Here is a 14,711-nt window from a genome sequence, read left to right on the forward strand (position 1 = left end):
GATTGTGTTGTGTGGCTTCTGTACGCCTATTAGGGATCCCAAGAGTGGGAATGTTGCTGTTTGAAGGAAAACCTTAACAGGGTGTGTTTATGGTCTATGAGTTATTAAAGCTCAATTCTTGCAATCTTGAATATACAAAGGATCATAGAGATCTTGTCTTGGGACACGCTGTTCCTAATAACGGCATAACTCTTTTTTTTGCAATGAAAACGTTTTGGGAGAGGTGTATATTAAAAAAAAAAGGGAGAGAGGCGAGTCTTTAAAGAAAAAAGGGAAACAGGAGAATTGGTTTTTCTGTAGAGGATGACTAGAAAAACCTGTGGGGTCTTTGCCATAAGCAGTTACACTTTGTAAACAGAAAACCATCCCCATAAACTCATTGATTTTTGTAACTATTTTTTATGGTCACATAAGACTTATTTCTTCAGCGTTCAATGTCACTGTTTTGAGATAACATTGATGCTTTTGAGATTTCGTTAATGTTTAACTTTTTTATGAGCCGGGATTACTTGAAGTCTTCCTTTACAAGTGTGTAATGACTACATTGATGGAATTTGTGAACGCAACCTATGGTACCACATAGGTTGAAATGATCACAGTGTGGACAAGTTTAAATCCAGTATGTGATTTCTTTTGGATATGATTATTTGATCTCATACAGTGATTTCATACAAGATTGTACTTGTCCCAGTGTTTGATAATGTAACATTCACACAGAGGTAATTACAGAGCTCTTACAGCTTATTGATTGTTTAAAAGCCTGAGATCATTTAGCTTTAGATAATACTATTCTTGTTATTCCATTGTGGTATTTTGTCATAATCAGAAGCAAAACAATGTCTAAAACATTTTTTATTCATACTCCTGTAGTTTCTATCAAGTCTATTCTTTTTTCTTTTCAAAACTCAAAAATCATTGTAGACAAAAGTAGATATGGAGCTGGCAATTTTCATTATCTTAGGACAGTTTTACTAATGAAAATATTATACAGATATATTTTAGATTTATTTTACCAAAGCCAAGTATGTGAGCAGTAAAGTGATCTGTATTTACCCATAAGTTTTAGAAAGACATCCAATTGAAAGGTATATATGTTGAGCTTATATGCTTCCTAGGGAAGTTTTTGCTATTTTAAATTAAATTATCTCAATAACAAAGCACTTCAAGTTCTCCAAAACTTTAGATTTGTGTGTTTGTGTTTTTTGCTTGGCTTTTTGGTTCAAAGTGTCTAAAAAACAACACCTGTACTGTTAGTTGTATGGTAGTTGAAGAAATCACCCAACCTCTTAGCTTCAGCTTTTCAGGGTTATCATGAAGATTAGAAAAAAAGCGCAATAAAAATGACCATGTTCAGTGCCTGGAAAATAATACCTAGTTGTTATTTCCCTCTTATATTGGCCCTTCAGAAGACTCTAGGATCTCAATTTTAGATTCTGTTAATTCTTACGTTATTAGATGAATGTAGTATATAAATATTATGTTCAGTTTCATTTATGCAACAGGTACTTTAATTCTTTGTAGTTTACCTTCTGCCACTCATAATCTTTATGGCCACTGTTTTATTGGCTTAACTAATAACTACATGTTGAAGATAATTTTGCTTAGAATTTTAGCAGATGGATTAAAGAAATGGGTGTTAAGTAGTACAAATATGACTATACATCACTGTCGAAAGAGGGGCAGACAGGAGGAGTTATAACAGGTTGGCTGGATCCCCAGAAGTTGTCCCTTACTCTGTCTAAATTGACTTCTACCTCTCTAACACCTTCTGTAATGTTTCTAGCCTTCAGTGAATTATAATATTTAGAATTTTTATAACACCTAATTCTAGCAGTCGATTGATTGGCATATACTCTACTTTGGTCTACTAAGTGCATAATTATCTACCATGGGACTAACTCTGTGTTGGAAACTACAGAAGAAGAAAAGAAGTAAAATACTTCAGAAACTTGTTAGGGAAAAGGACTGGATTGTCTTCCCTCCAGTTGAATTCCTTTCATTATCCATCACTGACTTTTTAAAAGTATTTTGTCTAGATGTCCAACTGTAGGGGAAAAGATAAATATCCTTGGTGCATCTTGCTATATTATATAGCCATTCTAAGACCAGTAGGCATGAGTTCTCCATTTATGAGTTATTGGGGAAGGGGGTATCTTAGATGTTGACAACATGCTTGTGACATTGTGGGATTATGTGGTGATTAGCAAACCAGTTACTGCTTCTGCCTAGACAGACATTAACAAAATAGTTGGACAAATAACATAGTTAATAACTGTTTTTTAAGTGTTACGAAAGAAAAGGATACTTGTAAAGATATAATAGGACCTAATTTTAATTGGGTTTTGGGAAGGCGTTTTTTTGAGAAGTATGACATTGAAGCTGAGACCTGAAGGGTAAGTTGATGATTGGGTGGAATGACAGTCCTGACCAAAGGGACAGCGCACATGAAGGTAATGGGGTGAGAAAGAGTGGTATATTAACATAACTAAAAGGAGATAACTATTTTTCGTTATAAATGTAGTGGGACGCTATTGAAGAATTTTGTGTGGGGTAGCCACATGATCCATTTTGTTTTAACATCTTTAGGCTCTGGGTGGAGAATGGATTGGCAGGGGCAAGAATGGAAGCAAAGAGACTCAAGTGATTACTGTGGTCTGGTTGAGAGATAGTAAAGGTTGGTGGCACAAAGGATTGGATGTGGGAGTGAGAAAGAAGCTGACTTGTAGATTTTGAACTTGAGAAACTTAATAGATGTTGGTACTGTTGCTTGAGATGAGAAATACTGGAGGAGGAATAGATTTGGTGGTTGGGAGAAGTTTGTATTTGAGGCTATTCTGTTTCAGTAGCCTATAAAGACAAAGACAACTTATTCCAAGAGTCGTGGAGGAGGCTGTGTGTGTGTGTGTGTGTGTGTGTCTGTGTGTCTGTGTGTCTGTGTCTGTGTCTGTATATAAACATATGTAAATATATATATTTACATATAAAGATTTGGTTGCTTAAGGTCATAGACTAAATTACTTAGGGAGAGTGGTAGATAAGAGAACAGAAAATAGGGTCTGGCATTGGACTTGGAGATTGTTTAAAGGTCTGTTAGAGATTGAGGAGCCATTAGCAAAGGAAATTAAGGAAGAGCTGCCATACTGTCAAATAGCCTGGAGAGCAGTGTTGGGGGAAGCTGAGAAAAGAGTTTTTAGAAAGGCAGAAACTCTTCAAAGCTGATGCTAGGAATTGATTTAAAAATGTATGTACGTACACACACAGAGTGAAAAATCAAAGTATGGATTTTTGGCCCTACAAGAAGAAATAAAAGGTGGAGGGTAACAAAGTATTTGATGGACATCTTCAACATGTATGATGGAATGCAGGATTATCAAATGTGGAAAGTGGGGTGGTAGACAATCCATACTAGCTCCTACTGGATTTAAAGCATTATTAAAGTAGTTTTTTGTTTTTGTTTGTTTGTTTTGTGTGTGTTTTACTATTTTGTGTTTTACTATTTTGACCGCTAAACCATAATTTCTAATATTTTTGTTTTTAAAGGTAGCATTACCATTGCAGTTGTCCTTGGGCCAAGGCTTAGGAGCCTTTTGCTGGTGGTATGTCAAGGGTTTCTATATGATTCCTGTATTTTTGCCTTTCTCATTAACAAGGGGAAAGGTCAAGGGAGCAACTATATTGTCTTTCATGTGTCACTTTGCTTGTTGGATTTTCATTAATTCCTAAGAAATAGGTCTTATACACATTTTACTCAAGATGAAATGAGCTAATAGAAACAGAAGAAATTGGCCAGGTGCGGTGGCTCACTCCTGTAATCCCAGCACTTTGGGAGGCTGAGGCGGGTGGATCACCTGAGGTCAGAAGTTCGAGACCAGCCTTAACAACATGGTGAAACCCTGTCTCTACTAAAAATACAAAATTAGCCAGGCGTGGTGGCGCATGCCTGTAATCCCAGCTATTTGGGTGGCTGAGGCAGGAGAATTGCTTGAACCCAGGAGGTGGAGATTGCAGTGAGCCAAGATTGCGCCATTGCACTCCAGCCTGGGCAACAAGAGAAAAACTTTGTCTCCAAAAAAAAAAAAAAAAAAGAAAGAAACACAAGAAATTGCTTAATAGCCACTTTTACAGAAAGTACAGCTGGAGGACAGGCACCATGGTAGGAGCCTGTTGTCCCAGCTGCTTGGGAGGCTGAGGCAGGAGGATTGCTTGAGCCCAGGAGTTTGAGACTGTAGTGCACTGTGATTATGCCTGTGAACAGCCACTGCGCTTCAGCATGGGCAAAACAGCAAGACCCTGTCTAAAAAAAAATAGTAGTACAGCTCAATTTGGACTTCACATCCAGGTTTTTCTGACTTTAATGCTAGGACATAGTAGCAGCAGGTTCTTCTCTTTTTATCTTTTCTATCCCTTAGACCTGTTCTAAGATAACAAAGATGTTGAGGGGGACCCCTTGGGGATTACCACCACCATTTCTCTACCTTGAACTCCTGAGAGTTGAATGATTATATAACTGACAGAAATCAAGAGATGTGATGATGTAAATATTATTATGACTTCTTCACTAGCATCTGTATAAGTGTTTATCTTCATACAGAGAATAGGCACTTAATAAAGATCTGTTCATGGAATGTACAAATCAGGTGAGCAGTTCCTGTCACTTAACAAGGACTTTAAGTAAAACACTAAATAATTACAGAATCTCCTCTAACCTTGAGCTCCTTCTGTGAGTGGGCTGTGTTGATGCCTAGTCAAGAAATTTCACACACTATTAATCATTTCGGTTATAGCTTTAGTCCTTGAAAGTCACCCTGGGGGAACAAGAATGTGTCTCTCAAGGGTGAGGGGAAGAGTAGAGTAGTGTCCAGAACTGGGTAAAGGTGGGACCCTGATAAGAAATATTTACATGTGGCATAGTCAAATTTGGCTGATTTCACAGTTTTGCCAGGGGCTTTGCCCTGCTAAACCCATGCTACTTGCCATTGAAGTCAGGCTTACCCATTATACTAAATGCATTCCCCCAGGTGTACACTGACTGAAGTAGTTCTACAATGCGGCAAACAGGTAAAATTGCAGCTACTGCTTTGTTAAATAGAAAACAGCTTTTAATTTTTAGCATAAAAATTTCCTGGGTAGAAGGAAAGAAATTTTGGGATTTAAAATGTAGCAAAAAATCAGTACACTGCTAAATTGATATCGTCTCTGTGTGTATTTATGTTCATACATTTTAAAATCCTGTGAGACTAGAATTTAAAGGACCAAAATAGAGTTTCTTGGTTCTTATGTGTGGAGTGTGTTTGCTTTCAATGATATTTCATTATATGTTACATATATATATTTGGGAAGTCTGTAGTATAGTTCTATGCTGAAGTGAAATAAATGTGAACCTAGTTATTCAACAAATCCTTGTTGAACATCAACAACAACACTGTTCTAAATGCTGGGGATATAGCAGTGAACAAAACAAAGTCATGGGGCTTTCATTCTAGCGGTAGGAGACAATAAACAAACAAAATTAAAGCAGGGCGAGGAAAATTAAAGGTGGTTAGATGATGGCTGGGTGGTGCTGTTTTAGCATTGTTAGGGAAGACCTCTGATATGTGAGCAGGCTCTAGAAAGGGGTGACCCCCATGCAGATACCAGGGAAAGAACACTCTAGGCAGAGGAACAACAGATACCAAGACCCTGAGATGGGAGTGTGCTTGGTGTGATGGAGAGACAGGGAGGTCAGCAAGACCGAATTGATGAGGCAGTGTGATAAAGTCAGGGGGTAGTGAGGACCAAATAGCGTAGAACCTTGCAGATCATGATAAAGACTTAGGATTTTACTCTGAGTGATTTAGGGGAAGGCATTGTAGGGTTTTGAGCACAGATTTGACATGATCTGACTTATGTTTTCAAAATATCGCGCTGATTGTTGTGTAGAGAATATACTGTAAGGGGGCAAGAGTAGAAGGCAGGAAACCAGTTAGAAGCCTACTGCAATGGTTCCATTAAGATGATAATGACTTTTACTAAGGTAGTAGTGATTGATACAATGAGAGATGTTCAGATGCTGGATGTGTTTCAGAGGTAGAATTGTTGGGATTTGCTGATGGTTTGGATGAGGGGATGTATGGACAGAGTAATACCAGGGTTTTCCCCCTATTTAGAATGGAGTTGATATTAATGGAGAAGTCTGTGAGAAGGGCAGGTTTGGGAGATGGACTCAAGATAGGGTTTCATTCTACAAATTAGTTCTCCAATGAGGCAAACAGGTAAAATTGCAGCTACTGGTTTGTTAAATAGTAGAACTTAAGAAAACAGCTTTCATTTTTAGCGTAAAAATGTGCTTTTGCTCTTCAGGTAAAACCATGAAAACTAGTAGTCTTTCAAATACTGTACAAAGGGGTAGGGAACTAGTGGGTTGATTCCACAAAGTGAAAGCCCACTGAGGGTGAGCAACAAGGAAAATTACTTAAAATACTGAAGTTAAAAACATTAGTGGTGTCTCATTTAAACCATGAAAGCTACTATCAGCTGAGGCCCTCCTTTGTCTTTTTCCATTTTCACTAGGATCTCTACCAACACTAGCTTAAAGCTATTATGAAAAACTTGGAGCTGGTAGAGAACTTGGGGGTTTCTAATTGGAAGAAGGGGGAAAGCCAAAAAGAAAAAATAGCTTAGTGGAATGTTGACTCTCAGCAGAAGCTAATTATGGCTAGTACACTCGTAGTATCATTGGACTCAGAAATTTCCCTGCCTTAATTTTTTAAAAAATTCTGTGCTTTTTCTGAATAGTCACAAATTGGATATTCATCTAGGTTCAGAATTCTGGAAACCTGTGGGATAGTTCTTTGTTGGGCAAGTGTGAATTAGTTCTTCCATTAGTTTAGTTTCAAACAGAATTTGGTATGGTATGCTAGCCATTTTGGAGACTTTTGCAAGGGAGCGTAGGTGGTTTGGCAGGGCAGGCTTGAGTATTCCAGTGGGGAAAGACTTAGAGGACCCTAATCATTAGAGACCTGCCCTTCCCACAGACTTCTCCATTAATATCAACCCCATTCTAAATAGGTATTACTCTGTCCATACATCCCCATCCAGACTATCAGCAAATCTGAACAATTATACGTTTGAAGCACATCCAGTATCTCAATACCTCTCATTGTATCAGTCACTACCACTTTGGTAAAAGCCCATTATCATCTTAATGGAACCATTGCAGTAGCCAAGATGAGAGGAAGGGGGTGATTAAAACATTTAGCTGCAATTGGGCTATAGGGCTGACGGTCTTGGAAAGAGGTAGGAAACTTCACAGAGCATGTGTGGACTGAGGACCCCAGTCCCAAGTTTGGACTAGCAGTTGTTATGATTATGGCCTGTTACCATTTAAGGTCTTTATCAGTGCTGTCTGATAGAAATATAATATGAACTACATATGTCATTTAAAAAAGTAAAGAATCAGGCAAAATTAATTTATAATATACCGTATTTTATTTGACACTGTGTCTAAAACATTCATTGCAGATATAATGAATATTAAAACATTTATAATGAGATATCTCAATTTCTTTTTTTTGTACAAAGTTTGAAACCCCGTGTGTTTTTCACATACAGTACAGCACATCTCAATTCAGACAAACATTTCAATGGTGTTGAAGTAGTAGCTCCCTGTGACCTTTGGTTACTATATTGGACAGTGTAGATGTAAACAGTACTTTGCAGTTTGGTTCTGAGGTCCTATGATTTTCATTTTTCTTCTTGGATATTTAACTGTTCCTGTCAATAGTTTACTTCCTTTAAAGAAATTTGAGTAGCTTCTATCTGACAGAAAAAGCAGAATATTTTATTTAACTCTCATTCCTTTCCAGGTACAAGCTCTTTCCTTCCTTCCTCAGCCAGACTTGTTGAGAGTATTGTTTATAATTGCCGTCTTTCCTTCCTTACCTTTTACTCAAACTGCTATAGTGTGGCTTCTATTTTGCATAAATAACTTCTTGTTATTTAACTTCTTGTTAAAGTCACAAGTGATCTCCATTCTTATCACAGATTTCAGGAAGTTTTTGTTTTGTTCTGTTTTGTTTTGTTTTGAGCAGTGTTCAGCTTTCAAGCAGCATTTGGTGTTCTTTTGAAGTGTTTTGGTCACTCCTTGGCTTCTTAGTTTTCCTTCTGCCTTTCTGACTCTTTCAGCCTCGCATCCTTTGCAGTCGCCTCCTTCTCTAACCTGAACATCCTCAAGGCTTTATTTGGACTTTTCTCCTTCCTTGTTCCTCTTTTTTCTCTCCTTATGCTACATCATCTGTAGTCCAATGACTCCCGAAATTTCGTCTTCTACCCACACTCCTCTGAGTTCTGGGTATCCAATGCTTGCTTGACATTTTTGTTTTATGTCTCAAAGATAACTCAAGCTCACAAACTTAGTATTTCTTCCCATTCCCTCCAGAAACAAGAATCCAGGCCCTCTGCCAGTGTGTGCTGTATCTCTCGGAATGGTACCACTATTCATCATACTGCAAAAGTGAGAAACCTATGAGTCATCCTTGACACTTTTCTCTCATTCCCCCATCCAATCACTGAGTTCTGTCAACTTGAATTTCTAAATATTCTTTTCATCTAAGCTGCTACCATCCTATTAGGTTGGTGTAAAAGTAATTGCATTTTTTGACATTGAAAGTAATGCCAAAAACCGCAATGACTTTTGCACCAACAAAGCTGCAGCAATAGCCTTGTAACTGGGCTTCTCATATTCACTGTGCTTTCCCATCACTATTGTGCCCAAAACAAAACTGATCATTGTTGCCCAATGCTCCCTGCATTGTCTGTTTCTGGTTTGCCTCTTCTTCAGTGTTTCACTTACTCAGTGGCACAATAATTCTTTGGTCACGTGGCCTTTGTACATGGTACTCTCCATGGACTCTTCCTCTCCCTTCCACCATTCCATACACCCACTGTTAACTTTCAGTTTAAGATTTCACCTCAGTCCTTATTTCTTTTGAAAGGAGGCCTTCATCCTCCAGTCTAGAACAAACTCATTTTCCCTTAATGGCTTTAGTTAGTGGTAGTATATCTATTAACATGGTTGCTTGAGTCAACTTAAGCTAACTTCAAGCTCTATGAGAAGCTGACTTTGTGATTGATCACCATTATGTCCTTTGCTATCTAGTATAGGCCTGACACAGTAGACCCTCAATCGATACATATTGAATAATAGGCCTAATTCTTTACATATTAATGTGGTACAAAAGAATCTTACCTACCTTATATCTGTTGTCTAGATTCTCTAAAGAATGTTTGGCAGAGAAATTGCCCTGTTTTGCGTATGTGGTGTTTAAGACCCAAAAGAACTAAATGACCTGTCCAAAATCATAGACATGCAGAGCTAGCATTGGAAATTGGGGCAGGCATTACTGAGTCTCAGTTGGCATTCATTTCAATATCCTACAGTTTAATACTGCATAAGCTCTTGTTATTTTGGTGACTTTTTTTTTCTTTTTTAAATACTCATGACAAATGTTTTTATATCCATTGAATATAAAATAGAAAAGATTTAGGCTGCAGAGTTCTAGTGTATGGATGTATCTCTTCCTAGTAGAAAAATGTTCAAAAAATTAAGAATAAGAAAGTTTCTTATACATGGAATCTTAGTTTTTTGTATTTCCTCTGCCATCCCCTGTCCATATCTTCCAAAAGTATGATATAAATTTTTAAATGTAATATGGGTTGTACTTTCCAGTAACTCGTAACTTGTGGCTGTTAAATTTAACTTTAAATTAACATTGTGTTAAAAATTCAGTTCTTCAGTTACTTGAGTCACATTTTAAGTACTTAATAACCACATTTGGCTAGTTGTTATCATTGGACAATTGAGATACCAAAGATTTCCATCATCACAGAAAGATATATCAGATAGTGCTGTCAAGGGAGGTGATATCTAAAATAACTCTTTTCCTTCATTCATTCTTTCTTTTCTTAATTCCTTTTCTTCCACATTAGTCACTACTAGTTTAAAGTCATTAGAGAGTCTGATGTTCTTCTAATTTTGCATAGGATCCTTCCTTAAATAAAAGTGTCTGGAACATTAGGTTCTCAATGAAGTGTTTCAATGAATGGAATCTGTTTTCTTTGTGAGAGTGGAGATTTGGGTCTTTAAAGGCCTGTGAATAATTTAATATTGTATTGTTAGAAATGTTAGTTTCCAAAGCATTCTTAAGTTACATATCTGCATTTGGTCTTCAGTCTCAGGAGTAGGTGGGTTTTTTTAGAAGGTCCTGGAGTAACAGTCTCATTTTGCAAGGCTGTAGTTTGTCTTCAAGATAATACCTGGTAGGGCAGAATCTTTTTGAAACCAGGTCTCGGTATCCCTATTTTTTTCTTTTGGACCAGTGATTCCAAAATTTCTAAAAGAACCACCTGGGGAAAAATGGCTGTTTCCCATTTCCCAAAGAATATGTGCAGTGTTTTGTTTTTATAAACAGGCAAAGTATGTTTTATTCAACCTCTTAGAGCAAGTTTGACCACCTTACAGCCTGCGGGCCACATGTGGCCCAGGACAGCTTTGAATGTGGCCCAACACAAATTTGTAAACTTTCTTAAAACATTATGAAATTTTTTTTGCAATTAAAAAAAAACTCATTAGCTATTATTAATGTTAGTGTATTTTATGTGTGGCCTAAGCCAATTCTTCCAGTATGGCCAAGGGAAGTCAAAAGATTGGATACTCCTGTCTTAGAGTATTTGTGGTTTTTAGAGTTTTCCTGGTGATTCTTAGAGAGGCTAGTTTGAGAATTGGTGACCTAGACCATGTTGAGTCTTTGATTACCATATTGAGAGTGCAGTCATTTGTTTTCATTGATGTGCTGATTCTCAATTTTGAAATACCCTGATATTGACAAGTACTATCTATCAAAGTTCTGGCTTTAACTGTTAGATAACTGTATACTGAATTAAATTAAGTTGTCAGTTATTAAACATCTGATAGGTTTCAGGAGTTTTCTGTAGCCTGGGCACAACAACCTTGCAAGCTAGGTAGTTGACAGATGGACAGACTCAGAAGCTGGTATCAACTTGTAAGTGGTAAACACTGGATATTAGGAAAGGTAATAGGTATTAATACCTAATTATTTAGTAGCAGACACTGGATATTAGGAAAGATGAGGTATTAGGAAAAACATCTATGTTTTTACTCATTAAGTATGAACAAAACATGGTTATGTTGCTATTAAGAGTCCTATTCAAATGCTGTAGGGATATCAGACATACAAGTACTAAGTGATAAGTTTGAATCCTGATGAGTTATTGCAGAATAGTTGGGTCTAGATATTAACCTCTTTTTTATAAAACCTAATGGTTTCGGGCATAACTTATCAGACTTGATATTTTAGAAACTAATGTTATGGCAAATAACTCTTTATAGGAAGATTTTTTTCTTTGAAAATTAAAATGTGAATTTGCTTTTTGTTTATTTAATCACCAATTTGAATCTCATTATTTTAGTTTAAAATAAAACCGTCATGAGAATTGTGTACTGAGAGCATTTGCAAATAAGTATTTTAAAAGAGAAATGTTTTCTGGCAAAGCTGGTCAGGACATAGCCTCAGTACTAACTTACCTATAAATTTCTAGAGATTTGCCTAAGGTTGGGTTTAGAGAAAATATTACACTGCCTCTCCTGTATCAATCCCAATTATCAGGCAGATTTGCTGATCAGAAACAAATTTACGAAAGGTAATTAAGCAAAATAACAGCAATAACAACAAATAGGCATTCATAATAAACGGCTTTGTGGTATCTTGCAGGAACAGAAGATAAGAAAATCATGAAAAGCAGAAACAAAGCTCTCAGAAAATAGCAGTCTGTAATAACCCTTTAGATATAAGGACAGGACCTGAATTTCAATCATTATAACATCTTCATCTAGCATAAATGCTAAGGAAATTAACAATGTTTTAAATCTCAATACAAAAAAAGAGTCAGTGAACTATACAATTTTGGAAAATTTCAGTCTCAAGCCTTCCTAGAATATTAGATTTTAAGAGTCTGAGGATTAACCTTTTTGAAAACCAACACTTTAAAATTTTATTCAAAGAGTTTCATTGTACTTTGCTTATTTCAAATGTTTATTGTTTCATGAGGAAGAGAAAGTAATATAGAAAGTTTGAGAAATAGGGAAGGTAACTTAAATATCTCAAACCCTTAACCTTTTTGCATTTCTGTGCATTTTTAAACTAAAATTTTATGTCCTACTTTCTCTATCTAGCATTAGGTAACATTAGTAAATAATCAGTTTCCTATGCTGCCTATAGAATATTCATATAGTTATAATACTTTAAAGTATATGTACCATAACTTGCCATTTCATGCTCTTTGTATACTTTTTAGTCCATTTACATTTATTGTGATTTGGTTGTAATTAGGCCTGACATCGTGTTGTTTTCTATTACCTGTTTTTTGTTTCTCGAATTATTCTTTCCTGCCATTTTTTGTGCTAAGATTTTTTAGCATTTAATTTAATTCTTCTGTTGAATTTCTAGTTATATATCTTTGCATTATTTTTTAGTGGTTACTTTGAATATCATTGAATTTCTTCAGCTGAAATATAGGAATTTTAAAACAGTACTTTCTCTTTCCTTAGTGCTCTTGTCATCTAGATGATAAACATGTTGTTCTTGTTGCTTTCAATAGTTACATGGCTTTAAAAAACAGATAAAAGAAAAATATGTATGGTTTTTAAATATTTTCATTTATATTCATTCTTTTTTATTTATCAGATTGCTTCCCTTCCTTGGGCACTTCTTGTAATGGAGGTCAGTTGGCAACAAGTTCTCTTAGTTTTTTTTTTATCTAAACATGTCTTTATTTTACTGGAGTTTTGAAGGATAGTTTTGCTGGATATAGAATTCTTAGTTGACAGCTTTCTTTCAGCCTTTTCAGTATGCCATTTCAATGTCTTCTGGCCTTTGGTGTTTCTGGTAAGAAGTCAGCCAACTGTGTAAGATGTTATTTTTCTCATTGCTTTCCAGATTTTCTCTTTACCTTTGGCTTTCAGCACTTTGTGCTTCAAGAGTTTCTCTATTTGTGTATCCTTTGTCAGTTTGTTAAGTTTCTTGAATCTGTACGTTGATGTTTTTCACTCTTCCTTCTTCTGCCATTTCCATTCTGCTATTAAGTCCACCTAGTGAATTTTTCATTTCAAAATTTTTTTCATGAATTTCTCTAAAAATTTATTCCAGGTCTAGAATTTCTAACTTTTAAAATACAGTTTTCATTTCTCTATTAGATTCCATCTCTGTTACTCATTGATATATTTACCTTTGCTTTTGTTTAACATATTTATTGCAGCTGTTTTTGGAGTCTTTGTCTCCTGAATTTAACATATGGGCCACATGGAGGAAATTTCTAATGACTGCTTGTTTTTTTTGTTTTTTTTTTTTTTTTCTTGAGTGTGTGTTACATTTTCCTGTTTATTTGGATGTCTAGCAGTTTTTTATATGGAAACTGGCCATGCAGATACTATGGGTTTTGGGGTTGGTTTTTAAAAATATTCTTCTGAAAATTATTGTTGTTGGGTTTTTTTTGTTGTTGTTCTAAAAGGCACTTTTTATCTAGGCTCAAACTGCAGACTTTCCACCCCCATCCACTCCTCTCCCCATACAATAGCTGATATCTCTGTTCTGTATTTTATGGTTTCCAGCTACTTATTTTTAGGTTGGCCCCTGGGGAGTCTCCCCTGCATTTGTGTAATTTGGTGGCCAGCAGAGATTCGGGGGCTTACCCTTGCCATCATTATACTTTTTCTAAAGATTTTCACTTAATTTCCAATTCCTCCATTGACTTTGGGCTCTATTTCCTGATATTTCAAGTTAGTAGGGCTTTACTCTCAGCCATTTAAGCTATCCACAGTTGAGAAAGGCTCTCAGTTAAAAAGCAGCAAAGTCAGGGATCTGACAAAAGTGCAGCTACATCTATCATGAGTATTTTCTTTCCTGTCTTTGCTTCTTTTTCATTTACTCTGGTTTCTTTTCCATGCACATACAGTCGTATGTTGCTTGACAACTGGGATACTTTAGAGAAACACATTATTAGGTGATTTTGTCATTTTGCATAATGATACAAACCTAGAGAGCATATTCCACTACACACCTAGGCTATATGGTGTAGCCTGTTGCTTCTAGGCTACAAATCTGTACAGCATGTTACTGTACATGGTTGGAACATAATGGTAAGTATTTACATATTCACACATAGAAACCTAAACAGTAAAAATACAATATAAAGGATAAAATGGTACACCTGTGTAGGATACTTACTATTGAATGGAGCTTGCAGGACTAGAAGTTACTCTGAGTGAATGTGAAGGCCTAACACATTACTGTACACTACTATAGACTTACAAACACTGTAAACTTAGGCTACATTAAATTTATTTAAAATATATTTTTCAATAATAAATTAACCTCAGCTTGTTTTAACTTTTTACTTTATAAACTTTTAGATTGTTTAAAACTTTTTGACACTTTTGTAATAACATTTGGCTTAAAACACAGACATATTGTACAAGTGTACAAGAGTATTTTCTTTGTATCCTTGTTCTACAAACCTTTTTCTATTTTTTAAAATTTTAGGTTTGTTTCTTTTAAACATCTACTTTTTTGTTAAAAAGGAAGACACAAGCACACACATTAGCCTAAGCCTATAAAGGTTCAAGATCATCCATATCACTTTCACCCCCACACCTTGTC

At 35.9% G+C, this 14,711-nt stretch overlaps 1 protein-coding gene across 4 annotated transcripts in view; it reads left to right on the plus strand.

Annotated features, from left to right (window-relative positions):
• The window catches only part of SLC12A2 (solute carrier family 12 member 2), a 106,194-nt gene that overhangs the window by 1,673 nt on the left and 89,810 nt on the right, over positions 1-14,711 (plus strand). The window lies entirely within an intron of this gene.

The sequence above is a fragment of the Pan troglodytes genome, chromosome 4 (assembly GCF_028858775.2).
Source record: "Pan troglodytes isolate AG18354 chromosome 4, NHGRI_mPanTro3-v2.0_pri, whole genome shotgun sequence".
Classification (NCBI taxonomy): domain Eukaryota; kingdom Metazoa; phylum Chordata; class Mammalia; order Primates; family Hominidae; genus Pan; species Pan troglodytes.